The sequence below is a fragment of the Oryzias latipes genome, chromosome 3 (genome assembly GCF_002234675.1).
Source record: "Oryzias latipes chromosome 3, ASM223467v1".
Lineage (NCBI taxonomy): Eukaryota > Metazoa > Chordata > Actinopteri > Beloniformes > Adrianichthyidae > Oryzias > Oryzias latipes.
Window position 1 is genome coordinate 36,212,629 of NC_019861.2, and position 19,005 is coordinate 36,231,633.

A 19,005-nucleotide genomic window follows, 5' to 3' on the forward strand; every position below is an offset into this window, starting at 1 on the left:
GGTAAACGCATTTGACTGAATGGAGTCTTCACTAATCTTCCTATTTTTTTAACCTCTTTTGCAAGTTAGCTCTGATGTTTCTCACCTTATTCCAGAACGAAGAAGCCGTCCGTCTTCAGTTTGGCGGTTAAACTCTGGCCCCAATGAATGGAATAGTAAAACTACCAGAATACAGTATCCATGACCATCACCTTATTCTTAAAATATGCTGTGAAGAAAAAAAGTACGGATGTTTGAACGCAGAGTGGTCATCCTCCCACAAAATCAGCAGATTTGTCTTCTTCCCAGGTTGGTTTTGTAGCTCATAGCAGCTGGGATGAGAATTTCCTTTCTGATACCACGTCTCTTCTGTTGGCACAACTGTCTCTTGTCCTGTTGGTGGAGCAATGTAGGGTTTTTTTTGCTTCTTTTCTTGCATTACGTCTAGACTCTTCTGTTTGGTGTGTGTGTCTTTATTCCACTGAGCTTTGTTTGCTTTCTGCTGGTTTTAATGTTTAATTCTCTTCTACACAGCACTGTGGGCCCTCATTAGGAAAAGGTTAAGGTGGAACAAAAATACGAAGACTTGTGTTTTATCCTGTTTCTAGATAGACCTCTGACTACCACAATGCCTTGCGAAAAAACCCAGACATTTGCATGTTACAAATAACTATGATAAATTAAAATGTTTCATACAACATTTTAAAAAACAAAAACTGGCGCAGTCACAATCAACAGACGTCTGCGTTAGGCAAGACAACAGAAGGAACAAAAGGGTCGTATCCTAGAGCCTTTGGGGAAGGAAGAGGTCTCTTGACAGTTGTGTTGGCCTACGGGCCACACGACACACACCCCGTGTTCTTGGTGACTTTCACAGGGGTAATGGAAAGCGCCCCAACGGGAGAATCTGTTGTCTTCCTGGGAAACTTCAATGTCCACAAGGGAAACAACTGTGGCACCTGGAGGGGTCTTTTTGGGAGGAATGGCCTCCCTGATTTGAACTCGAGCTGTGTTCTGTTGTTGGACTTCAGTGATCATCACGGTTTGTCCATAATGACCACCATGCTGACACCCTAGGCTGGAGGTCAATGATTGACCTTGTAGTCATTTCAGATGACCTTGTTGTCTAGGAAAGGTTGTCAGGTAATGGAAGTTCCTGAGTTGTGCACCAATCACTACCTGGTGAGTTAGCGGGCAGGACCCTGGAAAGACTTGACAGCCCTAAATAAACTGAGGGTTTTGTGGGAATATCTGATGCAATTACTAACATTTACTTATTTATTGTTTTTGTTATATATGGTTTAGTTACTTTATATTGTATGTTTGTGAGAATTTGAACCTTCTGTTTCTCTCTTGTTCCTCAGTCAGAGCCATCTAAATTGGGGACATTGTTGGTTCTAGCTGTGGGGGCTGTTTGGGGCAACTGAGACTAATGGATCTCTTGTTAGGTCTTTTCTTAGGGTATTCCAAGACGAGCCTCGTGTATGTTGGGATATTTGGAGGATTGGCGGGTATGGGTATGGCTTATTTGATTTTCCTACACCTGTAAAGCACTTTGCACTCTATTTTTCTCTCCAAAGTTTTTAATAAAAGGAACTTTAAATGACTGATAACACAGGTAGATGAGGACTTTTTAAGAATAAAAAACCTCTAAATTGGACCTTGTTTGGAAAAGTTCAAAAAACTATTCATGCTTAAAAATCCCTTTCACATTTCCTGCTTTTAATTTACCTAAAAGAACCGTCTGTTTTTCTTTGTTGTCACAAAGCTTTAAAGTTTTCTTTGCTTTCAACACTTTAGAAAAGGTAATTTATTAAAAACACACTTGGTTCTTGCTCTGATTTGATTGTATGGCGTGTTTCTGCTCACTGCACTGTGTAGATGTAGAGAAGAAAGGCCTCTAAAAAAAACAGCTGGAAGAATTTGTGTCTGTGCAGAGTGATGGAAAATGTAGCATAAAAATTAGAAGACGGTATTTTCTGAAGGAAGAACATTTCTGGGAGAAGAAGCCGATTCTTGGCAGGAGGTCACCACACTCAGTCACTTTATATCAACCTCTCTTTACATGCCTAATTTACCTCCCAGCCCCTTCCTGCTCTTGTACTGCACGACCACAAAAACCCCCTCTTTCTCTTCTTCTCATTACCCTCCTCTTCTTGCTACTCATTACAGTATTTCTGCTCACGCTCTCCTGTCGCACTGGATACTAAAAAAGCCTTTACGTCTTGTACTCCGTCATGGAAACAAAAGATGGATCGTCCAGTTCAATAAATAAAAGATTATCTGTGTTTTCTAACAGCGAATATCCATCACACTTTATATTTGGGCCACATCTTCCAAGTGTCTCATGAAGTCTGTCATTTACGCTGAATTTCTTTTTGCTGCAAAGTCACCTTTGCCTTGATGATTTAAATGGTCAGAGCCCTCAGAATGTTATTTCATGTTAAATTCATGCAACAAGGTTATTTTCAATGCACATTAATCAGTCCGCCGCTTGACTAGTTCAATTGTTTTAAATGTGTGCTCAACTTCAACACCCCTGACACTGAAGTCCAAATGTAAACTAGAACACTCCAGAACTGTTGATCAATTCCGAAGCAGACCGGCTACAGTGTTTGACAATTGTTCTGCTGCTGGCTAGACCAGGGTCTGCAACCTTCAACACTTAAAGAGCCAGTCGGGTCTATTTCTCACCGACAACAACACAACAGGAGCCACAAAGTCTTATTTCACCATTTAAAAACAAAGACACTGATTTGTATAAATGTTTTTGGAACATTCATTCATCTTCTTTACCTATCCCGGCCACTTGGGCGTAGGCAAGGGATGCCCTGGACTGGTCGCCAGTCTGTCGCAGGGTAGAATATCCTCAATCACACATCCATTCGCTCTCACACTCACACCTATGGACAATTTAGAGTTGCCAATCAACCTATTAAGCATGTTTTTGGACGGTGGGAGGAACCCGGAGATCCCGGAGAAAACCCACGCATGCACGGAGAGAACATGCAAACTCCACACAGGAAGCGACGCTTTCTGGCTCCTCTCTCTCTGTGTGGGGTGGGTGGTGCCGGGCCTGGGGTGTCGGCGCCTCCGGGGGTGGGGCCCCTGGGCTGGGTGGCCCTGGCCCCTTTGCTGGGGGACGGCTGTTTGACCACCGGGGGACAGTCTACCAGCTGTCCCCAACTTACCCCCTTCCTTATATAACCTCATATTAGGGTGAGGGGGTGGGGGGTCTAGCCTGCGATGCGCCTTGGGGGGGGGGCTACTTGGGAGTGGCCCCCCTCCTATGGTTGCCGTATGGAGTGGGCCCCCCCTCTTTCGGTTTTATTTGCACCTTAGACATGTAGGGTCCTTGGTAGGGGGGGTGCTTGGACATCACTGCAAGCAAGCAGCAGATGTCCTCCTGGCACCCTACCCGCCAATTTTAACCGCACCTTAGACATTTAGGGCCCCTTGGTGTGGAGGGTGAGGGGACATCACTGTGAGTAATCAGGAGATGTCCCCTTAGTGCCCTACTCGCCAATTTTAACTGCACCCCCCTTAGTACACACACCCCTCCCCCTTCAATATATACATTCAAACATAAACACACACACATGCACACAAACACCCTCTCAAACACCCATACACGCACACACATTTTACAAGGAAGGTGGGACCTGGGTCCATCTGTCCCCTACCCCTTCCCTGGTGGGGGGTGCGGGCCCCTTGGCGATGGCGGCCGTGTCCCTTGGGTGCCGGCTCCCTGGGCCCGGCGGTGCTCTCTCCGCGCGGTGGGGGGGTTCATATTACACCTGAGCCGGGGGTGTTCGTGTCCCTGGGGGGTGGGTCCTGGTCCTTGCCCCTGGGCGCTGGGCCCCGCCAAACTTCCAACATGGCCGAGCCTGGTCGGGCCATATTTATAACACCCCTTGTGGGCCGCCCTTTTTTCCCCGGGGTTCCCCCCTCCTGGGCGGGGGCGGCGGGCCCCTGCCTTGCTCCTACCTGGACCAACCGTGGGCCGGGTGGGTGGCTGCCTGGAGTGCGGAGCGGGTCTCCCTTGGGGGGTCCTGGCTCGTACCTGGGGTCGGGGCGGGGGGATGCCCGGAACTCCTGGGTGGTGGTGGGGTGCTCGTCTGGGGCTGTGGGTGTCCCTCTCCGGTGGGGCCCTGCGTTGGGCTCTTCCGGCGCGGCGGGGGGCTGCTTTCCTGGCTGGGCTGGGGCGGCGCTCTCTTTCCCTCTGCGCCTCCCTGCTCTCTGGCTCTGGGGGCCTCGCGGCGGTCCTGCTGGCCCTGGCCTGGGTGGCGGTCTTGGTCGCCCGGGGGGCGGTTGTTCCCTGCCTGTTCCCGTGTGGCGTTGGGGGAATTCCGGCTGCTGCTGCTGCTGCGGCGGGGGTCTGGGTGTGGGGGTGGCTGGGCGCTCCTCCTCCTCCTTTTCAAATTCCACCATCCATTTTATAAGAACATAAATACTCACTTGAGCACAGGTGTTAGCTCACCTTTGCACTAATAGTTTGCATGATTGAATAAATGAAAGATTTCACACTAGTTGGTTTAAAGGCATAGGTATGCGTTCGTGAACACTATCTGTTTTGTGTGCATGTTGACATGTGGACATTTTTGCGGCTAGCAGGTGTGTTGATAATATTTGAGTGTGTGTGAACAGGCCCCGCCCTTTCTGTACTACATTTGAACCGTACCGTAGTGATAAACAACCAGTAAACCTGTCTGCTCTATGCTGCTTCATGGTCTTACCCCCCTTCCCCTCCTATTATCACCCTCCTACCCCCCCCCTCTCTCTAACGTCCCTCTCTCTTCTTCCCCTCTTTCCTTTTCCGTCCGGTCCAACACCAAAGATTTTCAAACATGATTGAAATTAATAAAGTTTGGCCTCAATTACAAAAGGGGTTTATTCAGACATACCTTTGGTTTGTCTGAAGATGAATAACCCCTCTTGTTAAAATAAAATATGTCCAACACAAGAGGCCCTCAGCTCTCATCTGTTTGCCTAGGTCCCCCATTGATGTTGTGTTTTTCATGTCCCCCAGCCGGGACTTGAACCGGGGGCCTTCTTGCTGTGAGGCAAGAGCGCAAACCACTGCACCACCGTGCAACCGTTTTTGGAACAATTATGATAAATGAAATGAAGTATTGCTCTTTGACATAAATAAAACTTAAAGAATAAATAGCCTTTTTTCAAATTATTAAAGTTTATAACTTCACATGCCTTCCTTTCAAAATAAAAGACATCTTGTGCCACAAAGGATCGTCTCAATACAGCAAATGTAGTAGTATAGTGTGATGTCAGCAGTAATGATAAAAATAACACCCATTTATTTTATTATTTGAGGTATTTCTTAGCCAGAAATGTATACCTCGAATGAATTAAAAATAAATAAGAGCTTATCAAGTGACCATAAGGCACAATTGAATTCTTTGAATTTTTCAAAATTAAAAAATCTGCCGTATAATGCGGTGTGGCATAAGTATAAACTCTGAATTAGCTTATTTTCTGTGGTACACAGAGCTAAAAAATCTATCCCGTGTTTTGGTTTTACTTTGGAAAACACCGAAGGATTGGTGGATGGAGTTTTATGGCTACCAGAGTCAGGAGTGATGCGTACTGTCCTTCAACTGTTGGTGAATGACTGGAATGAAGTTTGAGTTAGTTTACTTTACTACTTACTTACTTTTTAAATTTACAGCAACTTTTTAAAATTAAAAACATTTTATTATTCTTCAACCAGAAAGCCTCAATGGAGAGCTCAAACAGTCACATGTGGCTCCAGAGCTGCAGGCCCTGTTCTAGATTTTTTTGGAAGAGATCAGAAATAATTGTCATCGATTATAACGGAGCAGACCCACACCATAACACTGTCACCTCCAAGTCTGATTGGTCCTCTGATGTTATTCTGAAATGCTGTTATTCTGAATCCAGCTTTTTATTAAGATGTTTTTGTCAGATGTGCAACCTGGGATCCCACTGATCCATGTTTGTCCAAAAGTCCCTTTCTGACTGTTGGATCATGAACTCTCTCCTGAACTGAGGTCTTCACTTTCTCCATCTTCTGCTTCTTTGGTGGCCTCTTGGGTAAGTCCTAGTTATTTTCCTGGACTCACTGGCTGCACGTTCAGGAAGGTTCTCCTATTTTCACTAGTTTCTCTATGGTTTGGGTGATAGATCTCTGTGGTTCTCTGGAGTCCCAAAAACAAATTTTCTACACTTTAGATTAAAAAAAGTCGGCGATTCAGCTCTGTTCAGACTGTTAGAGGCCTTAAAATGCTTTATTATATAGCTTCAGAAATGATAGCTTGTTCCAGAAGGTCTTGCAGTGAAATGCATAGACTAGTAAATAAAAACTTGGAGGAGGTGCCTTCCTCTTTATCCTCAGTGCATCTGGAAAGTGAGGAGCTCCAGAAGGTCCAGTCTTGTCCAAGATTCTCTATGGAAGAGCAGCTTCACTGCAGAGTGCAGCGGTTGAAATGCTGGCTGACTCTAAACAAACCGTTCTTCTCTTTGCTGCAGATGGAGTATGGAAAACTTGGTAAATGCAGACAAAGCCCATATTGTGATGAGTTGACACATTGTTTCTGAGTTAGAGCACTAGACAGAGAAGAACAATGACACAATGAATCCCCATTTTCTCAAAGCTTAAAAGGAGCCAAAGAAGGGAGAGGATTCAAAAATGGGACACTGCATATAGGCAATTAACATCATTCTTTCCCCCTCTCTTTGAATCCTTGTAGAAAATACTGTTGAAGAAAGGATACCAATGGTAAATATGGTGGTAGCGAGAGGTGACCTTGTTAGGTAATTAACATCTTATTCTGAGTTTAATTAGACAAACTAAATCAATTCAACCTGGTATGAAAAGAGGGCGCCTCTGCAAACAGGAAAGGGAAAAAGGGAAGGTGAATTCTGTTTTAATTGTATGAAAGCATTAAAAATGCACCTGTTCGCCAGTAAATTGCCTCACTCATGGAAATCCATGGGGAGAAACAGCCCCTTTTCAAAATAGCATCAAGTTGTTAAGATAGCTATTTATGTGTGCTTGGGTACATGGAAAACACAGGGAGGGGAGGAAATCCAAATGATGTTCCTTGTTGTTCAAAGTCCCCCCTTGTTAGGGATTCTAAACAATGCCTGAAAAACTTATTAGATTTGGTTCTTTGTGTCTCTGTTGGCTTCTCTTCACCAGCCAAACCCTGTCTTAACCCCCTTTGGTGTGAAGCAAATAGACTCAACCTCACTACAATCATTTCCTTGATGATTTCATCCTCTCTTTCTGTCTTTCTTCTCCCTCTCCTCTTTTCTCTTGAATCCCTGAGCTATTGTTTTATTTGCATCTGGTCCAAAAATAAAGTAAAAAGTGTCTTGTTTCTTGTGAGGCTGTGCTGAATGACAGGCCATTGAGGGAAGGCTGCGTGTGAACCAGAAACTTCTTGGAAATGTGATTATCATAACTCGAGTTCTCAGGATGAGTAAAAGGTTTGTGTAGCAATATTTGATGTCAGAATCAGGATATTATTACTGTTTTGTCCCTGAAGGATTCATATATTTGACCCCAGGTTTTTATAACAACATTTAAAAAGCAAAACTGCAGACACAATAATCTGAAACATTCTGAGTTAAGTCTGACTCCTTTGGTGGTTCTTGAGTTTTTGCAAACTCATCCAGGATGACAACAGTTACTGACTCGTCTTTGGGTCAACTTTTTTAGATAGTTAGGTGACTGAAAGTTACAAGTTAGGCAGTTTTTCTTGGTCTGACCTAATCTCCTACGATGGGTTTCAACAGTTTGATCCATAATATCCTAAATAGCTCCAAACACGGAAGCTGTTGTTGGTGTAGTTTATAGAAAGTGCTCCAAGGCCCAAGAATAAATGGGAACTTCAGATTTGGCTCATTTCTAAAGGATATGTGTTTGTTTTTGTACATACAAAGAACTTGAATCAATGCTGGAACCGGAGCCTCCAGACATCGAAAACAAGCAATATTGTGTTTTGTTTGGGACCCCTTTAAAAATAAAAGTGTAAATAGAAATATGTACAACATAAGGTGTTGTAAAAAGGGGTGGGATAATATAAGACTTTTCCTCTACCCACTACTTTTCAAGCACATTGTTTTGTTTCTTTAAGTCATGTGTTTATTTTCATTTTGTGTTTTTTTTAAAATAAAAAAAGATAATATAGTCTAAGTGATCATTAAAATCATTCTTAATGATTTATGAAATTATGTCTGTTCTCTTCTGAGCATTTTTTATTATTTAATCAGAATCCCTTACAAATGAACCATTAATGCTTTTTTTTAATTGGAAGTATTCTCAAGGTGAATAAAAGGATACCCTTGATATCTTGATTTTAAAGTTAAAATCAATCATTAAATTATTATGTTACCATTTATATATATGTACATTTTTGATGTAGACTTATTTCAGTTTTTCTACATTAGCAGAATAGTCCTTGGTAGCTAAGCCTTGTAATGTCTTTATATCTGCTTTCCTGCTTTGTTCTGAATGGTTAGATGATATTTCGTTGGCCATTTCTTTGTTGTAACGATGGTGGTTTAGCCTTGAGCAGCAGAGTCCAGTATGCCGGTCGCAGGGGTATAAAATCTCTTACCGACAGATTTTTAGATTCTTGTTTGATGGGATGGAAAATTGCAGTTTGAAGAAATGCTGAAGACATGTTGGCCCTTTTCTTTATTGAACTAACAGAAACCTTTGTAGGGTGTGAAAGAACCACACAAATGTGATATGGAATGACCTTATTCCACCAGTTTTTAACCTGTAACTGATCCTTCAAGTGTTGAGTGAGACTGAAGTCAAGAAGGTAAACAGATCAGTCCATTCAATCCCACCACTATATTTGAAGGTAGTTTCTCTAAAATTGGTTGGTTTGGTTTCAGCCTTTGGGACTTCTACTGGGAAATTTTATCAAAATATCTTTACTTTGACTTTGATATTACTATTGGCATGGCTCAATTGCTCAGTGAGGAAGATGCTATCACACATCTTCGCACTACCTATCAGTAATACTTGGCATTATCCCTTTTTCTCCCATCTCTGACTCTTTGATCCAAACGCTGTAAGCAGAATCTAAATTCTGGAGTTGCAAACAGGAGAACTGGGTCTAATGTTCAAGATGGCAACAACTGGTCTTCTGGTAGTGAGTCTTATGAGACCACACTGGCTGTGTGGTCAGTCATGGATGGTCTGAACAGAGGCTTGTTGGTCATATGCTCCTACAAGCCTCGACTATAAAATTGTAGTTCCTAAGTTCACATGGGGGGACCAAATGGTGCCAACTTGGACGCTGGTCTTGAAAATGCTCTATTAGATACAAGCAGGCCTTTCATTTGGAGATTGTATGCTGGCTCACTGTAAATAATTTCAAGACTGACTTGAGGTTGCCCTATCACTTTGTTCCAACCAAAGAGGCATATTGTTTACTTCCTCCTTTAGGCTGATTTGAAAATAACTACTTAAAGCTAGGTCAGTTTATCAGTAAACCACATAATGAGTGCTCATTCAAGCAAGCCAAACCCCCAGTTAAATCAATATAAAACCTTGCAATGTTAAAATAAAAATAAACACATATCTTTCTCTATGGTCTGATTTAACATCCATTAAATGTTACTGGTAGGGATTTTTTTCAACAAATTTAATTATTTTATGCTAATGATCAAAATTGTGTTTCACTGTTAAATAGAGAGGTGGCTTCTTGATTGACTGGTGGTTTTACGCTCATCCTTCTAGACATCTGCTGATAACCCTTACCTGTAGAGCTGAAAAAGATGCCTCAGAAGAGGCAATATAAACCAGAAGGACCACAACATTCGTCCTACTCAGACCTTGATATGGGCAGACACATGCGTACCACTGTGGCAGAGAATATCACACCTGTGAATACCAAAAACTATAAACGAGGAGCAGCAGCAAATACAGATGTTTGGCAAGAAAACTTGATAAATATTTATATTCACATCTGCAGCTCATCCCACCAAAAATGAGTTTTTACAAAAATGTGCTACAATTGAGGTGGAAATAAACAGTTTTCTAACAATATGAATATTGTTATGACATAGAAATAGTCTCTAAAAAAGGTCTTGTTACTGTTTATGTCCATTTAAAAGGTTGTGAGGAGTACTTTTGTTTTCAGCTTTCTGCAAGTCTTTATTAGACAAAACAAGTTCAGCAGCGAGTAATCATGTTCAACACTGTTGTAATTGGGATAACTGCTGCAGTAACAAGGCCCTTACCTCGGATCCTGTATGGGGGGGGGGGGGGTTACTTTTTCAAACGGAGCTGAGGCTTAAGTGAAGGAGCAGAGGAAGAGACGGCAACGAAAAATAAAGACAGACCAGGCCACCGTGAAGAGACGGTGAACAAAACCACTCCACCTTGCATGAGACGAGCTCCAATTGGCAGTGCTTCATCTGGCCTCAATTATCCAGACTAATTAGAGTTTCACAATTTTCCTGTTTGAAGTATAAAGAAATGACAATGGAGGTCATGTGAAAAGCTCTAATGCAGGGCATATGGCGTAAAAAATCCCAGACCTTAATCCAACACCACCGTGTGCCCTCTGTGATAACACTAAGTGTAAAGAAAAGGAGACGATTTTAGCAAAAGAAGGTTTTTCTCTCCACCATTCCTTCCCCCTTAAGTCCTTTTCTCCCTTCAAACCAACATTTCCCTCTTTTTATTTCTCATTTTTTTGCCATCTGGACATCTCCTCTTCCCCCACCAAAAAAAGAAAAACTCATTCATGTTGCGACTCGTCAGTAAGATGAATAGTGCCGGCACAGGTGCTACAGCAGGAAAAAAGAAAAGGTGGTGCGATCTGAGAGGGAAACAAAAGAGTCAAGGCAAATCAAAATCATATATGTACGCTTCATTTGCATGCACAATATCATGTACAAGGCCTTATTTTAAAATTAGTATTTTATAAATTGCAGAGGGATGTCCCATAATGCACTGGGCCTTGGTTTTCTAGAATTGGTGTTTTATTGTCATTATAAATTTAAATAAAAATACATTAAAATGTTATTGTAAAAGCCAAGATGAAAATCAACTTTATTTTAGTTTGTGTTTTGACTAAATGTAAGGACTACAGAAAGCTGGAAGACGCCTTAGGACTGACTAGTATTGTTTTCCAGTAAAAATCAATGGATTTTGTCATTTTGCCAAGCCAACACTGGTCTTAGACCATCTTTATATTTTTGAGTTCAATCATAAAAATCGCAAGTTCTCTAATTTAGGACACAAGTGGCAGTTGCCATTTTGAGTCAAAATTACAGTAAAACCTTTTTTTTTAATACAGCTTTTAAACTGTTATGAACCTTTACTTTATTGTCTGCTTTAGTCAATTACAACCATTTATCTAATCTCATCTTTATAATTTAAAGTTTTTGAAGAAACTGTTGCAGTTCGATGATGATCACAACACTGAAGAAGCTCTGCTAACAATAATCTCCTCATGACTGCAGACATTAGACTTGTGTCTGTTGTCGATTTTATGGACCATGTCTTTGGTTAAACATGAACTGCTTTAACTCATATTTATCCAATAGATTCAACTTTTTAATGTAAAGAATGAGTCTTTCTCACACATTAAGATACATTATGGTCTATCTCAAAGGCTCTGTGCTCGGCCCAATGATGTTTAGTTCAAATATGATTCCATTAGGTGACAGTATTAGTGATTGTGTTGTTATGCTGATGATACTCAGATGTGCATACCATTTAAACCAAGAAATGTGTACCAACGGATTCTGACGCAGATAAAAAGCAGCTTTATTACATTAAGCTATGGTGCTTTACTATTGTAAAGTGTTGCATATCTCTGCAAAGCAGCTTTCCGCAGCTTCAGAATGCATTGCAATTCTGTTAATTGCGTAAACAGTTAAAGAGTTATGGTTGTTTAAAGAATGTCAACACTGGAGCTAAAGCTGCTGTAGTAAAGGGTTAATCAAGTTTCTAGATCATTTTTCTTTCATATCCATAATATTCTAAAATCAAATACGTCCCATCCTAGATAGATGCAGAGAAATGAGCTCCTGCATTTGCTATTTTAACATTAGAATCCTGTCATTCTTTACTACTTAGACTCAGTTCTTTGGGGCTCCTAGACTTTTAAAGGTCAAAGACTGGGTAGAAGATGTTTTGCTGCTCAGCCAAGTAGCTCCTGGAGAACTGGAGAAGTAAAAAACTGAATTTAAAACCTCTTTTCCCATCCAGGGGTGACTATTGGACGAGAAACTAGAGGAACATTTCAAGTGCGCAGCTTTCCAGGGGTTGTTCCCTTAAGGATGTATGCAACCGTGTTACCATTTTTCAGTGCAAGTGCGTAGACACACATACATTTAGTGGTATGCACACTGTTGATGGATAATAAGCGTGCATGTCTGACTGTGTGTGTGAGATCGAGCCCAGTAGCTCATCAGTGTCAGGGCTGAAAAGGTTGTGGGATGAATGAGAGCCGAGAATCAAAGAGAGATTACACGTCTGACCATGTATCATTCTCGATATATTGAACGCAGCCTTTGTGGAGATGGGGGCCGCTTATAAAAAGTGGCATTGTGCGGCGGCTGAAAGAGCGTGTGGGCTCAACTCCATGACTAATCTGTCCCCTCGCATTATTTTATTCAATCTTCCCCCGACTTTATGTCTTCGACATTTTGCTACACTCAGTAACTCTGAGTTGAATGGACAATTTTAAAGATTTTTAAAAGGCGCTTGCTCGGGTCTGTACGCAGAGAGAACAAAAAACGAGACCATTTCTTTGTTTCAGTGCATAATTTATGACTAAAAACGGTCCTCAGACTAATTCTAGAGAGCAGGGTAAAGTCTCGAGCACATTCTTTTTAGACTCAATATTAAAAAGTGTTGAATTTCTAAAGGCAGACATTGGATAAAATATAAAGGGATTTCTTTTCTCTTTCAAGCCTCTACAACCCACTTCACCCATGAACTGACACGGGGAATAAAACTGTCAATGCACAGAAGAGCACCAGTATACGTTCACAGGGACAGCAAAAGGATGTCACCGTGTGACGTTCATGACAAACAGCCGCCACAGCATGAGGAGAAGATTAAACTGTTGTGGGAGCCATGAAAACACGCTGTTCCTTAAACACAGAGTATTTACACTGCGACAATTACTGACTACATTATTGAATCTAGTCACTGCTGGGTGCTTTTTTACCCCTGCTGGATCACTCAAAAACTTATGACCACAGTTGAACATAGATGTGTTGAAATCTCTAAAAATATCTTTACGTTTGCTTTTTAGGATAAAATGAGTCCGCTTTTGGTCAAACGTAAACCAAAGCTGCATAAAGCGGTAAGTTTTTCCGTTTGCTCTGCTGCAACACGGCTGCATGGAGACATGGACTCCTGACAGGAGTGTCGCGGGTTCTTTGACATTCAGGATTAAACCAGGTTGGGGTAATTGCTTAGCAGCGCTTGCCCCACTTTGCTACCCTTCTAAGGTGCCTCTGAGCAAAATCCTTCACTCTAGAAGCTTCAGTGGAGCAGCAGCTACAGGTGGATCTAGGATTGGCAGAGCAGCTTCCAGGTTGATGTTATACACATGTGAAAACTGACCAACCCTGAGGCCATGTGACGTATCGTTTTTTTGTTTTGAAGCCAAATTTTTATCCCGAGGTTGTTGCCAGAATTCCTAGATTCTTCTTTGCTTTAGGGATCACCACAGCAAATCATCTGCCAACATCCAACCGTGTCCTCTGCATCTTCTTCACTCACATCAACCACCTTCATGTCCTCCGTTTTGGTCTTCCTCTACACCTATCCTGGTAGCTCCAACCTGATCATCCTCTTACCAATATCATTCCTGTTCCTCCTCTCAACGTGTCCAAACCGTCTCCATCTGCTTCCCTGTATTTAGCCCAAAAACATCTACCATGACTCTTCCTCTGATGGATTCATTCCTGATCTATCCTGGTCTCTCCTCAAAGAGAACCTCAACATCTTTATCTCTTTTGCCTCCTGTCCTTCTAAAGCCGGTAGAACAAACACACCTGTTAGTTCCATTGGCGCCATTTTGTAGATGGCCTTTTGGTTGATCACATCCGGTCTAAAAGTTTTATTACCATCTGATCTTAACTCAAATCATGGAAAAGGGAAAGGTCTTGGATCTCAGCATGGTTATTTCTGTTGTGAAAGGAAACTTTTGAAATCATTTATATGTTTCTAAGTCCAGAAACGACTTTTCCGTCTTCTACTGAAGACTTGAGATCCTTGCAGGGATGTAGAGAAACAAAGCTGCAGGTTTTGACACAAAGACCATTGTTAGGATGTGGTGTGTAAAACTAAATGTGGGCAACTGAGAATCATTGTTATAATAATCCCATGAACCCAAAAGTTTGATAAAATGACACTACTATATTGTGTAATGACAAACACAAAGAAAACTGTTAGTTTCCTCTGTTAATGAACAAAAAAAAAACATATTGGTCACTGAAACAATGTGGAACTGACCAAAGTAATAAAATAAAAGTTTACAGAAAATCCACCAATGAAATTTAGATTTGAAATGTTCCACAAAGTTGTTTTTAAAGGGCCTATATTATCCAATATTCACTTTGTATTATAGTTCTATTTCTTTTCATTCTTCAAAGTGAGGAGCAGCCCCTTCCAGGAAGAGTCTGTGCTGCCAGGCCTACCCACCTGCCCCTGTCATGATCCTGGGCCACTCCACCTTGGCAGCTTATCTCAGCATAAGGAGCTGCAGCACTTCAGTCAGTGTCAGGTCGTCTTCGCCTCTGCCCTGTTGCCAAACCCTGAAAGTCTCAGGCTTCTGAGCTGCGTTCTACTTTCTCTTTCAGGTTTGCCTTCCACCGGTGCTGACCTGTTGCCTCTCAGGAGTGTTTCGGGATGTGAATCTGCTTTGTTCTCCATAGGGATGGGAATAGGAGACCCATGAAGCTTTCCTAGGGGTAATTCCTAATAATTCCTAGGGTAAATCCTATATTAAGGACCTCATAGTCCCTTACCATCCAATGAGAACACTTCGCTCGCAAAATGCAGGACTGCTTGTGGTTCCTAGAATTAGTAAAAGTACGATTGGAGGTAGAGCGTTTAGTCACCAAGCCCCTGTTTTATGGAATAAACTCCCAGCTCATGTAAGAGAGGCCGACTCAGTTTCTACATTCAAAGCTAGACTGAAAACATTCCTCTTTGGACAGGCTTATTGTCAGACTAGTTAGTATTCAGAGATTATTTAACTTAATGTTAATTTGTTTAAATTAAACTTAATAATAACTATTTCTTTTAAAAGGCTGCTAGAAGTTGAAGCTGGGGTAACTATGGTACACTGGGGTTCTGTCCTCTTTCCTGTTTTTACTTCTACCCTTCCTCTCCTCTATTCTTGATCATAATTTATCATTTAGTTCTCCATGCCTCTGTTTGGTGCAGTGCGATTCATGTATTGTCCCTCTTTTCCTCTCCCCTCCTGGGGAGTGGGAGTGCTTCCAGACTCCAATTGGCTCATCTGTGCTCCAGTTCCTGACCGTGTACCTCGCCTTTGCTCCTGCTCCTACACCTGGCTGTGGATCCTGCCTCTGGCTCATCTCTGGCTCGTCTCTGCTCTGTGCCTGACCGAGTACCTCGTCTCTGCTCCTGCTCCTACACCTGGCTGTGGTTCCTGTCTCTGGCTCGACTCGCGCCTTTGACTGTCCCCACAACCACGGCTGGATGAAGCTCGTCTGCTGGACTTTTATATATGTAGTTGTAGATTTAGATAAGTTAATTCTTCTCTAAGATTTCTGGTAAATCGCCTGTCCGTCCTGGGGGAGGATCCCTCCTTCATGTGGGCACCCCTGAGGTTTCTTCGTTTTTTCCGGAATCCGGTTTTTTGGGAGTTTTTCCTTACCGCGAAGGGGGGTCTAAGGGCAGGGATGCCAGTATAGCTTAGTCAGTTTGTTAGTTAATTTTAGTATTTTTCTATTGAACTCTTTGTATTCGTGATCCTTTTGATTTCATGTTTTACTTCGAAGCCCATCGAGACGACTGTTGTTGTGATTTTGGGCTATACAAATAAAATTGAATTGAATTGAATTGAATTGAATTAATTGTGTAGTAAAAATGAACCAACCATTCAGGGCTTTGAAACCACACAGAACAGCTGCATCTGGTGGCGAACTGGACATATCTATATGCTTCAACTGAGATCGTGGTAACACTTCAATGTGGAAATGATGATGAAAAAACATAAAACAAATCAATGTTGTTAATGATGATAAAAAAAACAACGTTAAACAACACAACTAGTTATGTTTTCTGTGAGAAGTGCTTGACACAGCAAAACACACATCACATGAAGAAAATAAACGCAAAGCAATATAAAAAAATATTGTAAAACCCTAATCTTGAACCCAGGATCTCTGGATGCAGACGCCGTGATTACTCCACTGAGCTATCTCCACTACTCCAATGACTTCTTGCCATCATATATTGGTAGAAGTATTTTCCTTATAAATAACGTTCATAGTGTATTGTCTTATTAGGAGAAACCGAGTTGGAACGATCCTCAGCCATAGTACTTTTTTTTCCCAGGAGCCATGGTAAACTGCAATGAACTGATGCTGATTCCAATACAGGGGAAACAATAGAACTGGTGGGGAAACATTCGGGATTCATTTGTTTTTACAGAGAATAGCGCGCCCAACTGTTCAAACACAAGTGACATCTGAACCGTGGTTCGTCCAAACGATGCATTTGGCGCTTTATGCGTCATCAACCACGTGATCTGTGCTAGTTGATACATGCTCCGAAACATTGTGCCGAACCATTCTGCTTCACGAAGGTCAAACAAGCTCCAGAGCGTCCGTGTAAAACAGGCCATCCCTAGTTCTCCATACGTTTTCAAGAGGAGAGACGTGCTGATGTCAAGCAAAACCCCAACAAGATGATCCTTCTCAGTCTGTGGTCTGGCCTCACGCACTCCTGCTGCCATGAGCATCCCTCGCACAAGAAAGTGAGCCCTTTTGTCATTATTTACTATTGTGGTTGGACATATTATAACTTTCTTCTCTTGTGAAGAGGCTGCTGCTCCACCTGCTGTCCTATGACCGCGTTGTTCCCAGACGCTCCTTTTTCCCCGTCTTACCTGAGCCCCAAAATAAATCTTTTTGGTCTTAGGCCCCATTTGTTTTCTTGGGGTGCCTATCCAAAAACCCAGACAGCCCCTGGGGTAATACCCACATGCACACTTTCTCTGTGCAGTTAGCGGTGATCGGCTAAACACATATCCACAATATGCACATCCATCTTTGTCAAACTTTGTTTTCGTGTTTGTTTTCCTAGGTGAAACACAGACACTCTGCCAAGGCTGACTCTAGGATGACATCATGAAATGGGCGGCATCCACGAGAGAAAGGCGGAGCCTCCGAGATCGAATTGTCTTACTTCTGGGTAGGAAAATGAGCTGCAAAAATAACTCATTTTATTAAAAAATCGTTCTTTAGTGTTCCAAAGGTAATATATATATATGTTGATATAGTTTCCTCTGAAAGGCTCAAGAAAATTGAACAAGCCCCAGAAAAATGTGATCAAAGGGATATGTTAAGGTAAAGTGTTTTTAGCGAGTCTTTAAATCTGTAATTAGTTTGCCTGTTTAAAGGTGACAACAGCCACAGAATTGACTGGTAACTAGAGCTTTGACGGTGTGGGATTTTTGATCACCGCGGTGATGAACCAGCAGGGGGCGCAGTGTCGCGGTTAACCATATGCAGAAACTTTTTTTTAAAAACGTTCAAAAAAATTTTTTTAAAAAACGTGCGGTGATGAGGTCATCACGTGATGCGGTTATCGTCACACCCCTACTGGTAACATCATAACACCTTGATGTTCTTCTGACTAGACATCATTCAGAAGGTTAAAGACCAAAGACCTGAAGACAACTTCTTTGGACAAAACTGCAGGAGGGAAACTAGAGACTGGTAATACTTACAGAAACCCAAGAACCCAGAGCGACATTCAAGGACAGTGTTCAACTCTGTGGTCAAAGTGCCATTGTGCAACCTTTGAAACAAATAGATGCAAAGCCGATTTGAAAAGCGGCTTTCCGCATGTCAGAATTAGCTGATTCACTGTGATCACGTCAACGGTCAAACAGCGTACGTTATTTAGGTGTCGCAGGCGACATCCCCGGTGTCAACATCAGGGGAAGACCAAGAAGGATAAGCTGATCATCTAAAAAGAGACTGGAGTACGCTGCAGTGAATATATAAACTTGGTTTCGGTCACAGAACATTGGTATTCCAACAGGATTATAAGCCTAAACAACACAATGAACTAAAAACTACACAACAATGGCAAAAAGCTGCACAAGATCCTTTCACGAGCCTCGATCTAAATCCTGATTGGCATCTGATCCCAGGGGATCCCAAACATGCAGAAGACTTGTTCAAGCCTGAGATAGAAGACTTTTGCTCAAGAAGAGTCAAACAGGATACCTGCTCGCATGTTCCCAAGTCTAACTGACAGGTGATTGAAGAGTTTCTTAGTGTGCAAGACAAAAATATTGAAAATACTATAGTTTTTGTCCAGTACAGTAAAAAGCTTACATTAATCAACACCTACAAAACTTCACATCTGCCTCCTTTAAAGCTGTGTACCATGGATTTGCTCCTGCCAAACAAATGAATCAATAATCTCGACTATCCCTTACTTTCTAGTTCAGCAATGGAAATGAATGTTCCTTCTGCTTTTCACGTACAAATGCTAAAAAAAACTCCTGTGAACCTTCAAAAAGCCAGGAGAAAGCAGTCTGCATGGATAACTGGTCTAACTGTTTATATTTACATTCCTTCCTCCCCGACAGCTAACAAGAGCCGCTCACAGTCAATGAGCTACTTCGGCATTCATGAGGATCACCGACAGTCGCTTTGCATTCAGCGCCGATCATAAACACAGGGGGAAAAAATAGATCAAAACCCCTCACAAAAAGAAATCTGATTACAGGTTCTCTGGTGATTTTGCGTTCTTCAGAGTTCTACCAAAACAAAACAGCGGCGACA

At 42.1% G+C, this 19,005-nt stretch overlaps 1 long non-coding RNA gene across 1 annotated transcript in view; it reads right to left on the reverse strand.

The window, feature by feature from the left end:
- Nucleotides 1-5,694: 5,694 nt before the first annotated feature.
- The window catches only part of LOC111947175, a 56,518-nt gene continuing 43,207 nt past the window's right edge, over nucleotides 5,695-19,005 (reverse strand). The window contains exon 3 of the long non-coding RNA XR_002873001.1: nucleotides 5,695-6,480. This is a non-coding gene — a long non-coding RNA (uncharacterized LOC111947175). The remainder of the gene's footprint in view (nucleotides 6,481-19,005) is intronic.